General features: G+C 40.0%; 1 long non-coding RNA gene across 1 annotated transcript; it reads left to right on the top strand.

Moving 5' to 3' along the window:
- The first annotated feature begins 111 nt into the window (after positions 1-111).
- Positions 112-16,070, top strand: LOC124170265. The gene is made up of 2 exons (XR_006867401.1): positions 112-156; positions 16,012-16,070. It is a non-coding gene; the product is annotated as an uncharacterized LOC124170265 (long non-coding RNA).
- The last annotated feature ends 1,203 nt before the right edge of the window (positions 16,071-17,273 follow it).

Below are 17,273 nucleotides of genomic sequence, written 5' to 3'. Positions count from 1 at the left end.
TGATGTGCAACTTGTTTATTAAATTCTCAGATTACTGTGGGAGATGGCCTGCCCACTACCATGTGTCCACTGTGTTTGAAGAAACTTAGGGAATTCAGTGTTTTCAAAAAGATTTGTTTAGAATCAGACGCAGTTCTTAGAAAAAGTTGCTTCAGGGTGAGTACTTATCGTAATTTCTTATTTGAAGACTGGTGTAGTATAAGTATTGCAGAGTTAAAGGTGAAACTCTTTGGTTTATGTAGACAAAAGTAGGAATCAAGAATGATATATTTTGCGAAACGTTTTACGGAAAAGTGTAACAAGTCCAATTTCCCGTAAATTTGGTTTTTCCCTATCCGTCAATCGTTGGCAAGGTCCTATTACTGTTGCTGTTTGTGTTACAATGGCGACGATTGAAGACATTTTGTCATCTAGTGAAATTAAGTGTGTGCTAAACTACGAATTCCAGGAGAGAATGGCATTCAAACTCACTATTTATCAACTCAAAAAGGCAATCTACCCACTGCGTTATACCACGCTACCTTTTTAAGTATTTGATTAGGTAATCGGAGCATGTTAAAGAAAACAAAAAAATCCCTGACGATTTGCTGCTAAAGATTGAAGTGTCAGAGACCCAGAAATTGGTTTGTCTATGCGTTGTCAAATAAAGTCACAGTTGCACGTAAATATATTACCTTTCTTTAGCTCGGGGCCCATTTCTTACCTTTAACTATGATCTCATGAGGCTATGGTTATGTATAACTAAAAATATCTTTGCGAAGTTTTGGAAATTGATTGTTTATTTTCAAGTCATCTTGTATGAATAGATGGTGGTTACAATGAAGGCAAGATTGGCAAAGTTTTAGAAATTAATTTAAGTGCGGAAAAATTAACCCAGAAAACATTTTCATCAAAAATGTAAAAGTAGAAAGAAAATTAGGAATTTTGATTTGGTATATCTTTTCTGTATTTGTTAAGTTTATTTTTATTTAGTTTACTATTTTCCAATATTGGAATACAATTTTTATATTTTCATCGACTTTGATTATTTCAATCACAGCATATTTGTCTAGAACCATTTCTGTTAGTGCCCTTTTTAAAATTATTTGCGTTTTACTTATAAAATCAGTTTTTTACAAAATCTTTTAGATAAACTCTATTTTGTTTCTTAAAGTACATTATAAAATTTGAAAGTTTTCTATAAATTTTGTGGTTAGCAAGTTTAAATATGACCTTAGCATAAATAAGTTCAAAGGTTACCTGTGTTAGGATATATATTGTTTAGGTACTGAGATGTTTATCCTTCATAACAGTCTTCAAAATCTTTGCAAAGGATATGGCATGCAGAAGCTTAGTCAGGTGTTACGCCAGGCCAGATTCTCCTACTCCATCATGGCCGGCGTTTCTATTTCAATGAGTTGTCCTGGTGCACTGATGACGATGGACAGCTCGTACATCGGACCCAGTGGAATTCCCATGTTAACTTTAACGATTTTATATACAGGGAAAACCTGTGACAATTCTTTTTATGATATGCATGCCTGGCAAGGTTATTGCGTTCTTAATTTTTTTGGGGGCTATTGGCATAAATAAGGGCTCTGAATTCATGCTCAAAGTAGCTTAATTCTTACAATCTATTTTGAGGTCTATTCTCTTGAAACCTTTTTTTTATTTGTTTTGATAATGGCTGCTATTCTGGATGGAATAGCATTATGCTATTCTCCGATATTGCAACCGATGTTGCTATAATATAGCGTATTGCAACGCCTATGCTATTTGGTATTCAGAACGGTTGCAATTCGTGTTTTTACTACACCGGAAGACGTAATTCTCAGAATAGCATAGGCCCGTAGCAATTCACTATTCTGAACGGCGAATTGCAACCGGTAGGCTTGCTATAATATTACGCGGTCTTCGAGGCCGACCTATTCGGTATTGCAACCCAGAAAACGTGCGCATTGCGATGTCGAATTGTTTTTCTGAGGTTAAAGTAACATAATCAAGTATTGAAAAATGGAATAATAGCCAAAAATAAAATGATATCAGCTTTATTTTAATTAAATAATAGAAGCATAAGTGATGAATATTTAACTAGTTAAGTGAATTGGTTAGAAATTAACATTCGAGCCTAATATATGAAGCACAAGCTTGCTTCATCGAGAATTACTACGATTAGACCAAATTTTCCGTGTTTTATTCATATTTACAACTCATAATTTTATTTCATCACTTGACTTGCTACTAAAAATATCCTCAATATAGGCTATGAGGTCGATTCTTGAAAATTTTCAAGCTTGTGTTAACACACTAACTCGCCAAATATAATAACAGTTATAGCTTTCAATGAAAACCATATATTACCATAATAATACCATATACTTTGATCAGCCGTTCATTTCCTCAATTGGACAGTATATACAAATACACTCGCTGCGCTCCGCGCGCTCGTTCAGGGGCTCCGCCCCTTAAAAACCCCGGGTCCGGCTTCGCCGTCTACATTTGTGGTTCTTCGAAAAATTTTATTTCGAATAATCTCGCCTCAGCTAGGGGCCGGCTTCGCCGGCCAGGGGGTAGGGAAGCGCCCCACTCATTCCTCGGAACGGCTACGCCGTTCCTCGTTGAGAGGCGGCTTCGCCGCCCAGGGGTTGAGTGTGCCCCCCCGGGGCTACCCCGCTTAATACTCGGAATGGCTTCGCCGTTCCTCGTCAGGGGTCGGCATAGCCGCCCAGAGGGCAAGGGCATTTTGGAACTATTTCACCGTTTTTCGTTTAAGGGGCGGCTTCGCCGCCCAGGGGCGTAGGGAGCCCACAGCGGCTGCGCCGCTTTAATTTTGGGGCGGCTTCGCCGCCCAAGGGTTACTGAAGCTCCCCCTCGCCTACGCCAGTTACTCCTCGGAACGGCTTCACCGTTCCTCGTTGTGGGGCGGCTTCGCCGCCTTGGGATGATGAGCCCCCCGCGGCTGCTCCGCTTAGTCCTCATAAATGTTCCTCTCCACCGAGAGGGGTTCCCAGGGGATTAGGGGGTTTTCATGTGTTATACATGCGGTCATCAATCGTCCACAATTATCATGTGGCGATGATTTTAAAGGGTAGTGCAATGCGGCGTAATAGTGGCGACAAGTACCCATAAAAGAAGACTTAATGGCAAGTTTTCATTTTTTGCGGGGGGTTCCAACGGAATACCGGGGGTTTTATACGTGTGAAAACCAGTGTTCACAAATCGTTCTCATAAATTCCGTGCCGATAAGTCCTAGGGGTCCCGAACAGTGGCGGAATTCTGACGATTCTTTTACCCGGTGAGGCGATTTATTACAAAACTTTTCTGGGAGGTTTCACGGGGATATCGGGGGTTTTTATAAGTAGTAGAGGCACCGGCTAAATTGTGACGAAAACTACTCGGAAAAGCGACTTTAAACTTTTTTTATTTTTTTTTCGGCGAGGTTTCAGGAGTTGATCGGGGGTTTTCTGGCATACTTTCCCGTATGGTTTACGGTGGCCCGCCCTCCACAAATATTCCGGATCTAGAGCTCAGAGGGGACGGGTAGTGCGGCATAATGTTTGCGAGAAGTTCCCAAACAGGAGACTTAATGGCACATTTAACATTTGGGGGGGATTTCAGGGGGATACCGGGGGTTTATATGTGTGTACTGTTGGCGGTCACCATCCGTTCACTTAAATTCCGTAGGGATGAGTCGTTGGGGTAAGAACCAGCGGTGGAATAGTCACGAAAAGTACCGAAAAAGTAGACTTATTGGCAAAACTTTATTTTTTTGGGGGTGTATGTGGGTTTACCGGGGGTTTATAGGTTTTATGACTACCAAGGGTCATCAATTGTCCACATCAATTCCGTAGCGATGAGTGGTAAGGCTTGGAAAAGCGGCGGAATTGTGATGAAAAGTACCCGAAAAGGCTACTTACATGCAAATTTTAATTTTTAGGGGGTTTTAGGGGGTTTAAGGATGACCTTATCATATGGCCACATGCATTTACTATCATATCTAAGAGAAGTGTGCCCTATGACATCCATATTTCGATAGTAGTACAATAAAAAGTAAACTTCTCCCCGGAAAAAAATAGTAGTGACCGCCATTTTTATTTTGTCGCTGTTATATCGACTGCAACATTTATTAAATTCTTACATTTTCGGAAACCATATGCATAGATGTATGTAATTGTGGAGTTTAAAAGACATCGGTCGGGAAAACATTGAAGAAATCTTGTGTCAATCTTTTGAAAATCGCAATTTTCGGTGATTTTGGGAACGTTTTTATTTTTTTCTGGAAAACCATGGACGACGAAAGAAAATTGTTACCTACATATCGTAGATGATGTTATAAGCATATATAATATTCATTTTCAGTATCCTACAACAGCTATTACGACGAGGGGAGAGGGAGTTATGAAATTTGTTTAGAAAAAAACATTTTCGGACGCCATTTGTGCGGCAATTTATATTAAAATTATCTAAGACCATTACATATTTACGTGACTACATTAATCAGCTTTGAAAACGTACATAAACTATCCGCGTGGCACACACCGTTCACGCGCAGTAAAATAAAAACCGAAATACCGTCCCCGGGAAAGGCGCGATTTCGGCCATTTTGTCGTCCTAGCCACGACACGTGGCGGAAACTTCCGGTTTTCGGATTTTTCCTTCGGAGGTTTCCTGGTATATTTTCCCGTATGGTTTACGGTGGCCCGCCCTCATCAAATATTCCGGATCTAAATCTCAGAGGGTACGGGTAGTGCGGCGTATTGTTTGCGAGAAGTTACCAAATAGGAGACATGATGGTACATTTTACACTTAGGGGGGATTTCAGGGGGATACCGGGGGTTTATATGTGTGTACTGTTGGCGGTCACCATCCGTTCACTTAAATTCCGTAGGGATGAGTCGTTGGGGTAAGAACCAGCGGTGGAATAGTCACGAAAAGTACCGAAAAAGTAGACTTATTGGCAAAACTTTATTTTTTTGGGGGTGTATGTGGGTTTACCGGGGGTTTATAGGTTTTATGACTACCAAGGGTCATCAATTGTCCACATCAATTCCGTAGCGATGAGTGGTAAGGCTTGGAAAAGCGGCGGAATTGTGATGAAAAGTACCCGAAAAGGCTACTTACATGCAAATTTTAATTTTTAGGGGGTTTTAGGGGGTTTAAGGATGACCTTATCATATGGCCACATGCATTTACTATCATATCTAAGAGAAGTGTGCCCTATGACATCCATATTTCGATAGTAGTACAATAAAAAGTAAACTTCTCCCCGGAAAAAAATAGTAGTGACCGCCATTTTTATTTTGTCGCTGTTATATCGACTGCAACATTTATTAAATTCTTACATTTTCGGAAACCATATGCATAGATGTATGTAATTGTGGAGTTTAAAAAGACATCGGTCGGGAAAACATTGAAGAAATCTTGTGTCAATCTTTTGAAAATCGCAATTTTCGGTGATTTTGGGAACGTTTTTATTTTTTTCTGGAAAACCATGGACGACGAAAGAAAATTGTTACCTACATATCGTAGATGATGTTATAAGCATATATAATATTCATTTTCAGTATCCTACAACAGCTATTACGACGAGGGGAGAGGGAGTTATGAAATTTGTTTAGAAAAAAACATTTTCGGACGCCATTTGTGCGGCAATTTATATTAAAATTATCTAAGACCATTACATATTTACGTGACTACATTAATCAGCTTTGAAAACGTACATAAACTATCCGCGTGGCACACACCGTTCACGCGCAGTAAAATAAAAACCGAAATACCGTCCCCGGGAAAGGCGCGATTTCGGCCATTTTGTCGTCCTAGCCACGACACGTGGCGGAAACTTCCGGTTTTCGGATTTTTCCTTCGGAGGTTTCCTGGTATATTTTCCCGTATGGTTTACGGTGGCCCGCCCTCATCAAATATTCCGGATCTAAATCTCAGAGGGTACGGGTAGTGCGGCGTATTGTTTGCGAGAAGTTACCAAATAGGAGACATAATGGTACATTTTACACTTAGGGGGGATTTCAGGGGGATACCGGGGGTTTATATGCGTGTACTCCTGGCGGTTACCAACGGTTCACATAAATTCCGTGGGGATGAGTCGTTGGGGGCGGTTGTTTAGTCACGAAAAGTACCCAAAAAGTAGACTTTTATGAAATTTTTTATTTTTTTGGGGGGTGTATGTGGGTTTACCGGGGGTTTATAGGTTTGCACTACCAGGGGTCATCAATTGTCCACATCAACTCCGTAGCGATGAGTGGTAAGGCTTGGAAAAGCGGCGGAATTGTGACGTGAAGTACCCGAAAAAGCTACTTATGTGCAAATTTTTATTTTTTAGGGGGTTTCGGGGGGTTTAAAGATGACGAAATAATATGGTCACATTCATTTACTGTCATATCTAGCAGAAGTGTGCCCTATGACATCCATATTTCGAGAGTAATACAATACAAAGCAAACCAGTCCCCGAAAAAAGTGAGTAGTGTCCGCCATTTTTATTTTTTCGCGGTTAAATCCATTGAATCATTTATTAATAGTTCATGTTTTCTAAAAGACAATGCATAGCAGCATGTAACTATAAAGTTTGAAAGAAATCGGTCTGGTTAAAATTGACAAAATCTTGTGTTAATCTTTTGGAAATCGTAATTTTCGGTGATTTTCGGAATATTTTAATTTTTTTCTGAGTAACCAAGTACGACGAAGGAAAATTGTTACCTACATTTCGTAGACGATGTTCTAGGCATATATAATAATCATTTTCGTTATCCTATACCTTAAATTAAGTCGAAAGGAGCGGAAGTTATGAAATTTTAATAGAAAAACGAATATTTGGACGCCATTTTGGCTGCAATGTTCTTAAAAAGAAATTAATAACATTACGTTATTACGTGCCCACGTTCATCAGCTTTCAGGAAATGCATTAGCGATCCGTGTGGCACACACCATTCGCGCGCAGTAAAATAAAAACCGAAAGACTGTCCCCGAAAAAAGCCCGATTTCGGCCATTTTGTCGTCCTAGCGACGACACGTGGCGGAAACTTCCGGTTTTCGGATTTTTCCTCCGAATCATTTCGGGTTCCCCGCACGCGTGCCAAATTTCAGCTCTCCAGCACGTCTGGAAGTGGTCGGGAATTTGTATCCATCAGTCAGTCAGTTACCCGAAGCGCTGTATATAATAGAGACTCGCTGCGCTGCGCGCGCTCGTTAAGGGGCTCCGCCCCTTAAAACCCCGGTTCCGGCTTCGCCGTCTACATTTGTGGTCGTTCGAAGAATTTTAATTCGAATAATCTCACCTCGGCTAGGGGCCGGCTTCGCCGGCCAGGGGGTAGGGAAGCGCCCTACTCATTCCTCGGAACGGCTTCGCCGTTCGTCGTTGAGGGGCGGCTTCGCCGCCCAGGGGTTGCGTATGCCCCCCCGGGGCTGCCCCGCTTAACACTCGGAACGGCCTCGCCGTTCCTCGTCTGGGGTCGGCATAGCCGCCCAGAGGGCGAGGGCATTTCGGAACTTTTTCACCGTTATTCGTTTAAGGGGCGGTTTAGCCGCCCAGGGGTGGATGGTGCCCACAGCGGCTACGCCGCTTGAACATCGGGGCAGCTTCGCCCCCCGGGGGTTACTGAAGCTCCCGCTCGCCTACGCCAGTTACTCCTCGGAACATCTTCGCCGCCTTGGGGATAAAGAGCCTCCCGCGGCTACTCCGCTAAGTCCTCATAAATGGTCTTCTCCACCGAGAGGGGTGCCCAGGGGGATTCGGGGTTTCAATGTGTTATACATGCGGTCACCAATTTTCCACAGTGATTATGCAGCGATGATTGTAAAGTGTAGTGCAATGCGGCGTAGTAAGTTCAACAAGTACGCATAAAAGAAGACTTAATGGGAAATATTTCATTTTTGCGGGGGATTCCAACGGAATACCGGGGGTTTTATACTTGTGTTAAACCAGTGGTCACAAATCGTTCTCATAAATTGCGTGCTGATAAGTCCTAGGGGTCCGAAATAGAGGCGGAATTCTGACGATTCTTTTACCCGGAGAGGCAATTTATTAGAAATGTTTTGGGAGGTTTCACGGGGTTATCGGGGGTTTTAATAAGTGGTGGGGGCACTGGTTAAATTGTGACGAAAACTACTCGGAAAGGCAAATTAAAAATTTTTTTTGGCGAAGTTCCAGGAGGTGATCGGGGGTTTTCTGGTATTTTTTCCCGTATGGTTTACGGTGGCCCGCCTTCACGAAAAATTCTGGATCTAGGGCTCAGAGGGGACGGGTAGTTCGGCGTAATGTTTGCGAGAAGTTCCCAAATAGGTGACTTAATGGCACATTTTACATTTCGGGGGGTTTCAGGGAATACCGAGGGTTTATGTGTGTGTACTCCTGGCGGTCACCATCCGTTCACATAAATTCCGTGGGGATGAGTCGTTTGGGTAAGAACCAGCGGTGGAATAGTCACGAAAAGTACCCAAAATGGTAGAATTGTATGCTAATTTTTTTTTTGGGGTGTGAATGTGGGTTAACCGGGGGTTTATAGGTTTTTACAGCCAGGGGTTATCAATTGTCTACATCCATTCCGTAGCGAAAAGTGGTAAGGCTTGGAAATGTGGCGGAATTGTGACGAAAAGTACCCGAAAAGGCTACTAATATGCAAATTGTAATTTTTTAGGGATTTTTAGGGGATTTAAAAATGACTATGTTACATGGTAACATCTATTTACTATCATATCTAAGAGAAGTTGCCCCTATGACAGCCATATTTCGAGAGTAAAACATTAAAAAGTAAATCTCTCCCCGGAAAAAATTATTAGTGCCCGCCATTTTTTTTTCGCGGTTATATCGATCAATTCATTTATTAAATATTTATGATTTCAGAAAGATGATGCATAGATGTATGTAACTACAAAGTTTGAAAGAAATCGGTGAGGTATAAATTGACAAAATGCTATGTTAATCATTTGGAAATCGTAATTTTCGGTGATTTTCGGAATATTTTAATTTTTTTCTGAGTAACCAAGGACGACGAAAGAAAATTGTTACCTACATTTCGTAGATGATGTTATGAAAATATATAATAATCATTTTCGTTGTCCAACTCACAGAATTAGGCCGATGGCAGTGGAAAATATTAAACATTTTCCGAGAAATAGATTTTTGGACGCCATTTTGAAAGCGTTTAACTTAGACATTAACTTCAAAAATTACATAAGTAGGTGGCAAAATTTATTGGCTTTCATAATATATAACAACGGTCCGTGTGACGGAAATTTATCGCCTGTACAACGATAAATAGTAAACGAACTCCCGGGAAAAAATGGGAAGTGTCCGCCATTTTTAATTTTTTGTTGGTTTATCGAAGGCAATATTGTAAAAACGTTTACTTTTTCTGAAACAAAATGCATAGTTTTATGTAAATACTAAGTCTGAACGAAATCAGTCGTGTAAAACTGGACGAAATCTTGTGTTAATCTTTTGGAAATGGTACTTTTTGGTGATTTTTGGCAAATTTTAATTTGTTTCTGAGTAACCAAGGACGACGAAAGAAAATTGTTACCTACATTTCGTAGACGATGTTATGAGCATATATAATTATCATTTTCAATATCCTACACCTATTATTACGACGAGGGGACCGGAACTTATGAAATATTTTTTGAAAAACTAATTTTCGGACGCCATTTTAGCAGCATATTGCTTAATTATAAAATGATAACATTACATAATTACGTGCGCAAGTTTATCAGCTTTCAAAAAATGCATTGACAATCCATTGGCACGCACGGTTCGCGCGCAGTAAAATAAAAACCGAAATACGGTCCCCGGAAAAAGCGCGATTTCGGCCATTTTGTCGTCCTTGCGACGACACGTGGCGGAAACTTCCGGTTTTCGGATTTTTCCTCCGGATCATTTTGGGTTCCCCGCACGCCAGCCAAATTTTAGCTCTCAAGCACTTCTAGAAGTGGTCGGGAATTTGTATCCATCAGTCAGTTCGCCGCCCAAGGGTTACTGAAGCTCCCCCTCGCCTACGCCAGTTACTCCTCGGAACGACTTCACCGTTCCTCGTTGTGGGGCGGCTTCGCCGCCTTGAGGATGAAGAGCCCCCCGCGGCTGCTCCACGTAGTCCTCATAAATGGTCCTCTCCACCGAGAGGGTGCCCAGGGGGATTCGGGGGTTTTCATGTGTTATACATGCGGTCATCAATCGTCCACAGTGATCATGTGGCGATGATTTTAAAGGGTAGTGCAATGCGGCGTAATGGTGGCGACAAGTACCCATAAAAGAAGACTTAATGGCAAGTTTTCATTTTTTGCGGGGGTTCCAACGGAATACCGGGGGTTTTATACGTGTGAAAACCAGTGGTCACAAATCGTTCTCATAAATTCCGTGCGGATAAGTCCTAGGGGTCTGGAACAGTGGCAGAATTCTGACGATTGTTTTACCCGGATAGGCGATTTATTAGAAAAATCTTCTGGGAGGTTTCACGGGGTTATCGGGGGTTTTAATAAGTAGTAGAGGCACCAGTCAGTAGTAGAGTAAATTGTGACGAAAACTACTCGGAAAAGCGCATTTAACATTTTTTAAATTTTTTTTCGGCGAGCTTCCAGGAGGTGATCGGAGGTTTTCTGATATATTTTCCCGTTTTATTTACGGTGGCCCGCCCTTATCAAATATTCCGGATCTAGAGCTCAGAGGGGACGGGTAGTGCGGCGTAATGCTTGCGAGAAGTTCCCAAATAGGAGACTTAATGGCACATTTTACATTTGGGGGGATTTCAGGGGGATACCGGGGGTTTATATGTGTGTACTCCTGGCGGTCACCATCCGTTCACTTGAATTCCGTAGGGATGAGTCGCTGGGGTAAGAACCAGCGGTGGAAAGTTACGAAAAATACCGAAAAAGTAGACTTATATACAAAATTTTATTTTTTGGGGGTTGTAGGTGGGTTTACCGGGGGTTTATAGGTTTTTACTACCAGGGGTCATCAATTGTCTATATCAATTCCTTAGCGATGAGTGTTAAGGCTAGAAAAGCGGTGGAATTGTGATGAAAAGTACCCAAAAAGGCTACTTACATTCAAATTTTAATTTTTTAGGGTTTTCAGGGGGCTTAAATATGGCCTTATCATATGGTCACATGCATTTACTATCATGTATAAGAGAAGTTGCCCGTATGACATCCATATTTCGATAGTAGTACAATAAAAAGTAAACCTCTTCCCGGAAAAAATTAGTATTGTCCGCCATTTTTATTTTTCCGCAGTTATATCGACTGCAACATTTATTAAGTTCTTATATTTTCGGAAACCATATGCATAGATGTATGTAATTGTGGAGTTTAAAAGACATCGGTCGGGAAAACATTGAAAAAATCTTGTGTCAATCTTTTGAAAATCGTAATTTTCGGTAATTTTGGGAACGTTTTTATTTTTTCTGGAAAACCATGGACGACGAAAGAAAATTATTACCTATATATCGTAGACGATTTTATGAGCATATATAATAACCATTTTCAGTATCCTACACCTGCAATTACGACGATGGGAGAGGGAGTTATGAAATTTGTTTCGAAAAAGCATTTTCGGACGCTATTTGTGCAGCAATTTACTTTAAAATTATCTAAATCCATTGCATAATTACGTGACTACATTCATCAGCTTTCAAAGCGTACATAAACTATCCGCGTGGCACACACCGTTCACGCGCAGTAAAATAAAAACGGAAATACCGTCCCCGGAAAAGGCGCGATTTCGGCCATTTTGTCGTCCTAGCCACGACACGTGGCGGAAACTTCTAGTTTTCGGATTTTTCCTCCGGAAGTTTCTGGTATATTTTCCCGTATGGTTTGCGGTGGCCCGCCCTCATAAAATATTCCGCATCTAGAGCTCAGAGTGTACGGGTAGTGCGGCGTATTGTTTACTAGAAGTTCCCAAATAGGAGACTTTTATGAATTTTTTTATTTTTTGGGGGGTGTATGTGGGTTTACCGGGGATTTATAGCTTTGTACTGCCAGGGGTCATCAATCGTCCACATTAATTCCGTAGCGATGAGTGGTAATTCTTGGGAAAGCGGCGGAATCGTGACGTAAAGTACCCGAAAAGGCTACTTATGTGCAAATTTTAATTTTTTAGGCGGTTTCGGGGGGTTTAAAGATGACGATACTATATGGTCACATTCATTTACTTTCATATCTAACAGAAGTGAGCCCTATGACATCCATATTTCGAGAGTAATACAATAAAAAGCAAACCAGTCCCCGAAAAAAGTGAGTAGCGCCCGCCATTTTTATTTTTTCGCAGTTAAATGCGTTGAATCATTCATTAAACATTCATGTTTTCTGAAAGACAATGCAAAGTTGTATGTAACTACAATGTTTGAAAGAAATCGGTAAGGTTAGAGTTGACAAAATCTTGTGTTAATCTTTTGGAAATCGTAATTTTCGGTGATTTTCGAAATATTTTATTTTTTTTTCTGAGTAACCAAGGACGACGAAAGTAAATTGTTGCCTACATTTCGTAGAGAATGTTATAAGCATATATAATAATCATTTTAGTTACCCTACACTTTAAATTAACTGGAATGGAGCGGAAGTTATGAAATTGTATTCGAAAAATCAATTTTTGGACGCCATTTTGGCTGCAATTTTCTCAAATGGAAACTAATAAATTTACTTTATTACGTGCCAACGTTCATCAGCTTTCAAAAAAGGCATTAACGACCCGTGTGTCACGCATAATTCGCGCGCAGTAAAATAAAAACCGAAAGATGGTCCCCGAAAAAAGCCCGATTTCGGCCATTTTGTCGTCCTAGTGACGACACGTGGCGGAAACTTCCGGTTTTCGGATTTTTCCTCCGGATCATTTCCGGTTTCCCGCACGCGTGCCAAATTTCAGCTCTCCAGCACTTCTAGAAGTGTTCGGGAATTTGTATCCATCAGTCAGTCAGTCACCACAAGGGCTGTATATAGATAGGATGCAACGAGTCGAAATTGTTTTCCCCACTATTCGCTACCTTCTACAATTAAAACTTAAAATTTACTAAATTATAACGGGCAGTCGACTTGAAATACTTGCTTGAAAACAAAGGATTTCTCCGAACACCAATAAAGTTTCCGAACAAATATGATTCACCACAAACGTTTAATGGAATATTCATGTACATCATAAACGCAATATATATCATGTGGAATTCAATACAAATTGTTTCCTCTATAGCCAAGCAAGTTATTCACACAATTAATTTTCAGTATATCGGCAGGGTTCAGGGTCTATACAAAATTTCAATGAGCACATTAAAATCAGCTGATACGAAAACAATGATAACTGACACAACAGCACTTTCCACACGATTCACTATTGCTAGATTCACTTTTTCACAGCTGTTCCATCATCCTCAAATTCACCATCACCTCCCTCTGCTTTTTCCAAATCTGCAGCTGAAATATCGATACTTTTCCATCGTAATACATGAAAGCACAGCTGTGACGTTGCCACCTACTTCAGTTCCTAAACAGAGATTGAATACTGAAATTAGGGAGTCATATAATATAAAGTTGGTATTAAAAACGAAAGCTTCTAGTCCATACAATAAAGCTATATCGTCACGATCAAAGCAATAAAAGTTGGTACATATTTATTTTGACATGCAACGAACAGACAGACTTCGAAGCCTAAGACAATTACGAAGAAAATCCAACATATTTAGCTTTCAATGATTATTTCGCATAACATATATCTCACGATAAAGGACCGATCGGATATAGGTAAATGATTCAATATATATGCCCGATAAATCATCATTATAACAGTAAAATTATGACCTAACCCACCTGTCTGAAGCCATTGTGATATCAAAACAACAACAATCAGCTGATTTCATAAACAATATTTTCAAAGCGTATTATATAAATCCACGGTTTAATATAATTTTTAAATGCAAATGAAGCAATTATTTTTAATTGCAAGTCAATATTCCATAAAATACAGAAAAATATATAAAATATCTTCTCCCTCATTGGTTGCGCAAACTGTTCAGAAAATTTTTCATACGGGAAGGGGCGGAGCTTCCAAATAGCTCACGCAAGAAATAGCATGCTGCTATTCCGAACAAAATTATTACTACACTTCATTCTGAATACGGGGTCGTTGCAATAATGACCCGCAGAATAGCATATGCTATTTTTTGCAACGCTTATCCAGAATAGCAGCCAATGTTTTGTGTACTGATTGCATGATATTTGGAATGGGATGCTGTTTTAGTTTGTGGATCAATTTTGCTCAATGAGTTTGGAGTGTGTTGACAGAAATATTTTCTTTGTGCATAAGGTATAATTAATGCTTTTTAATGATTTCTTTAATACCTTTGTATTTATGCAGATTACTGTGGTGAGAAACGTTGTCACCTAACTGTAGAGTTAAGGATTTAGTTCGTGATGTGTATTTATTTTGTATTTTAATGGTTGATGTGATTAATAATTTATAATTGTGGTTGATTAATGAGGCTCTGTCCACCACATGATAGAAATGTAGGTATTAGAATATCTTGTGGGTGAGGTGTAAAAGGAAGGATGTTGTCCATTTCTAGCTGTAGTTTTTTTCCCATCATTGTGGCAAAGCTTGAATACTGGAATGGTTTAAGTGTTCATCTTTTGAGGTTATGCATGAATGAAGCCATTTTTCAATGTATTCACATGAGTGCAACTGCTGATCTGCCAGACCATGCAATATTGAATTCAACAAATAATAATAAGATGGTTCAATGTCTGGGGAATTTGGTGAGTGCATTCAGCCTTTGCATTTGAGTGTTTCCAGTTAGGTTTTAATATTTAATGTTCTAGGCATTGTGATGTGAGGTTTTGTGCTGTGGAATTACTGTTGAATAATTGAAAACAAAATTTCCTCGCTTGACACTAAATTCCTAATGCATGCAATCCCTTGGAAATGGCTTGGTGGGCAACTACAAATACAAAGCAGTCTCTTTTTGAGTAAGTATGGCATTGATCATCTTTGAGCAATGCCTCCAATTGATTTTCTCTGGAGGTTTTTGGCCTTTCTTTACATAGACAGTGGTCATCATTGAAATGATTGTCCTTGAAGCAATGATACCAATCTTGTAACAGTGTTTCTGTTATAGCAGTATCTCGGTTAACTTTATGGTGCTCATCTCTCAACACTAAGGATCTAATGCTGTGACATATTCATCATGGTTGTTGAGCAGTTTGTTTACCTAATGTCTAAGCTTGAGTCATGATTATTCTGGTAGTTCAAAATTGACCAACAATCAGTGCTATAGCCATCTATTGACAGGCAGTAGGAACTTTGTTTCGAGAATAATACTTAATTGCGCTGTGATTGGTTTCGCATGTTTTAAGGATAATAATAACAGGGTAATTTAAAAATCCATTTCATGAAATAGTTATGGAAGAGAAGATGATTTTGAGGTCTGTTTTCTTTCTGCATAAATATTACACCTTGTATTCTCTTCTAGAGTTTATATTTGAGTATTAACAGGAGGTATAAGAGCATAATAGGAACATTGAAAAAATTTTCTCCACTTGTTTTTTTCTATGGCTCTACTGTTGAGAAAAGAATAAATAGTGATCTTGGCCAGGTAACAGCTACTACTACAAAAATGATAATTGCAGAAGCAAATTGAGTGCAAGAATAAGAAACTTGATCAATTCATTTTCTTAACTGCAAAAAATTGAATCTTCAGTCTCTCTTTTGATTTCTCATGATTTGAAAAAAAACGGAAAAATGATACATCTGAATAATCTCCATTCTCTGTCGTGTATTTTGCTGTGAAGGGGCAGCTTCCATGGTCCCTAAGATATTTAGAAAAGACACTGTGTGAACCTGGAATATCAGCGATCTTCCTGTTAATTTTTTTTAGTTTGTTCTGTAGCTTTTCAGTATTTGATTAACAGGCATGCAGAGACCAAGCTATTTTTATATGATAGCAGAGGCAATACGTGTAACATTTTTCTCCGTAATGCTTTGAGTACCCCATGTATGTATTTTAAAGAGATAAAGGTTTATCTCTGTTACTTTTTCCTCAGAGTTTTGAAGGAGGAGGGACAGAAGATGAGGAGTCGGAGCCTTTTGTGGAGACTAAGGACTGCATTCAAGATGTCATTGAAAACACTTCAGAGTTCACATGCTCAGCCCAAATGACTGAAGTGTACATTCCTGTGCCAGACTGCTTATTGCCCAGGGAGGATAAGTTGGTAAGTTATAATCTCATTCACAGTGAACACTGGGTGCTTTCCATTCATTGACACACGTCGACTCAAGTCGACTTGCGTCGCGGTTTTCGTGTTCCATTCGGTGTGTGTCGCCGACTGTTGTGACACAAGTCAACAAACGGTAACGCACAGGAATAGGAGAGTTATAAACAAATGCCGCGAGCCGACACAAGTCGACTCATGAGTTGTATGAATGGAAAGCACCCACTGAGTCTAATCACCTTCAGTTTTACAAATTTCTCGGTTGTATGAGGAATGGGGGTGTGTCTGTTACAAATTTAAGAATTTTGGTGGGAAGTCACTGGCATAATGCAACCTTAAGATGTTGTTCTTTCTAGTAGTGACACAGGAGGCAGGAAGTGGAAACACACAATTTTTTTTCGTGCAAGTCAACAGCAGTTGTACAGCATTGATAATCTGTTGACAGAAATGTCTCTAATCCCATGGAGTATAATTTCGGAATCCCTTGTCATATCTCTGTTCAAGCCATTAGTGGTGGCTATTGCAAGGCTGTCTCTCATGGTTGCCCTCTATTTGTTCAAGCCATCATCCTCCATTGTTTCAACTGAGGAACCAGCATAAACTATTGTGGATCCTTTTTATAAGCCTAGGTGAAGAAATGATGAAGACAAATTAATTTTCAGTGGAACCTCGATGTATCGTTCCCACTGTGGTGCCCTTAATGTAAGTGGCCAATACTCTCATTAAAATCATGTGCTCTTGGCAGCGTAGCTCCCTGCTCCCTAGTTGAGCATTAATATTCTTGAGTTTGATCTGTGAGTTGCATGATTCTCATGAGTATTTTGGCCAGCTGGAGTGGTCTCAATTAAAAGAGGAGTTTTCATTATCGAGTGAGGGAATTATTGTTTTGCTTTTATTGAGTGACGCCCATTGTTCTCTCCTAGTTTCACGTGAAGGACGAGAAAGAAGACCCTCTGAGTGAAGGGAACTCTCCTGTTCTCGACACGTCACATCCAGCTGGAATTTTAAGTGATGCCTCTGACCCATTGGCCACTGATGACCTGGTGAGTGTACTTTTGCCAAGTGTAATTTAATTTTTCTCTGGCACAATGTCA

Source organism: Ischnura elegans, chromosome 13 (assembly GCF_921293095.1).
Source record: "Ischnura elegans chromosome 13, ioIscEleg1.1, whole genome shotgun sequence".
NCBI lineage: Eukaryota > Metazoa > Arthropoda > Insecta > Odonata > Coenagrionidae > Ischnura > Ischnura elegans.
Note: the sequence above shows the minus strand (reverse complement) of the source record. Positions and strands in the feature narration are given on the sequence as shown.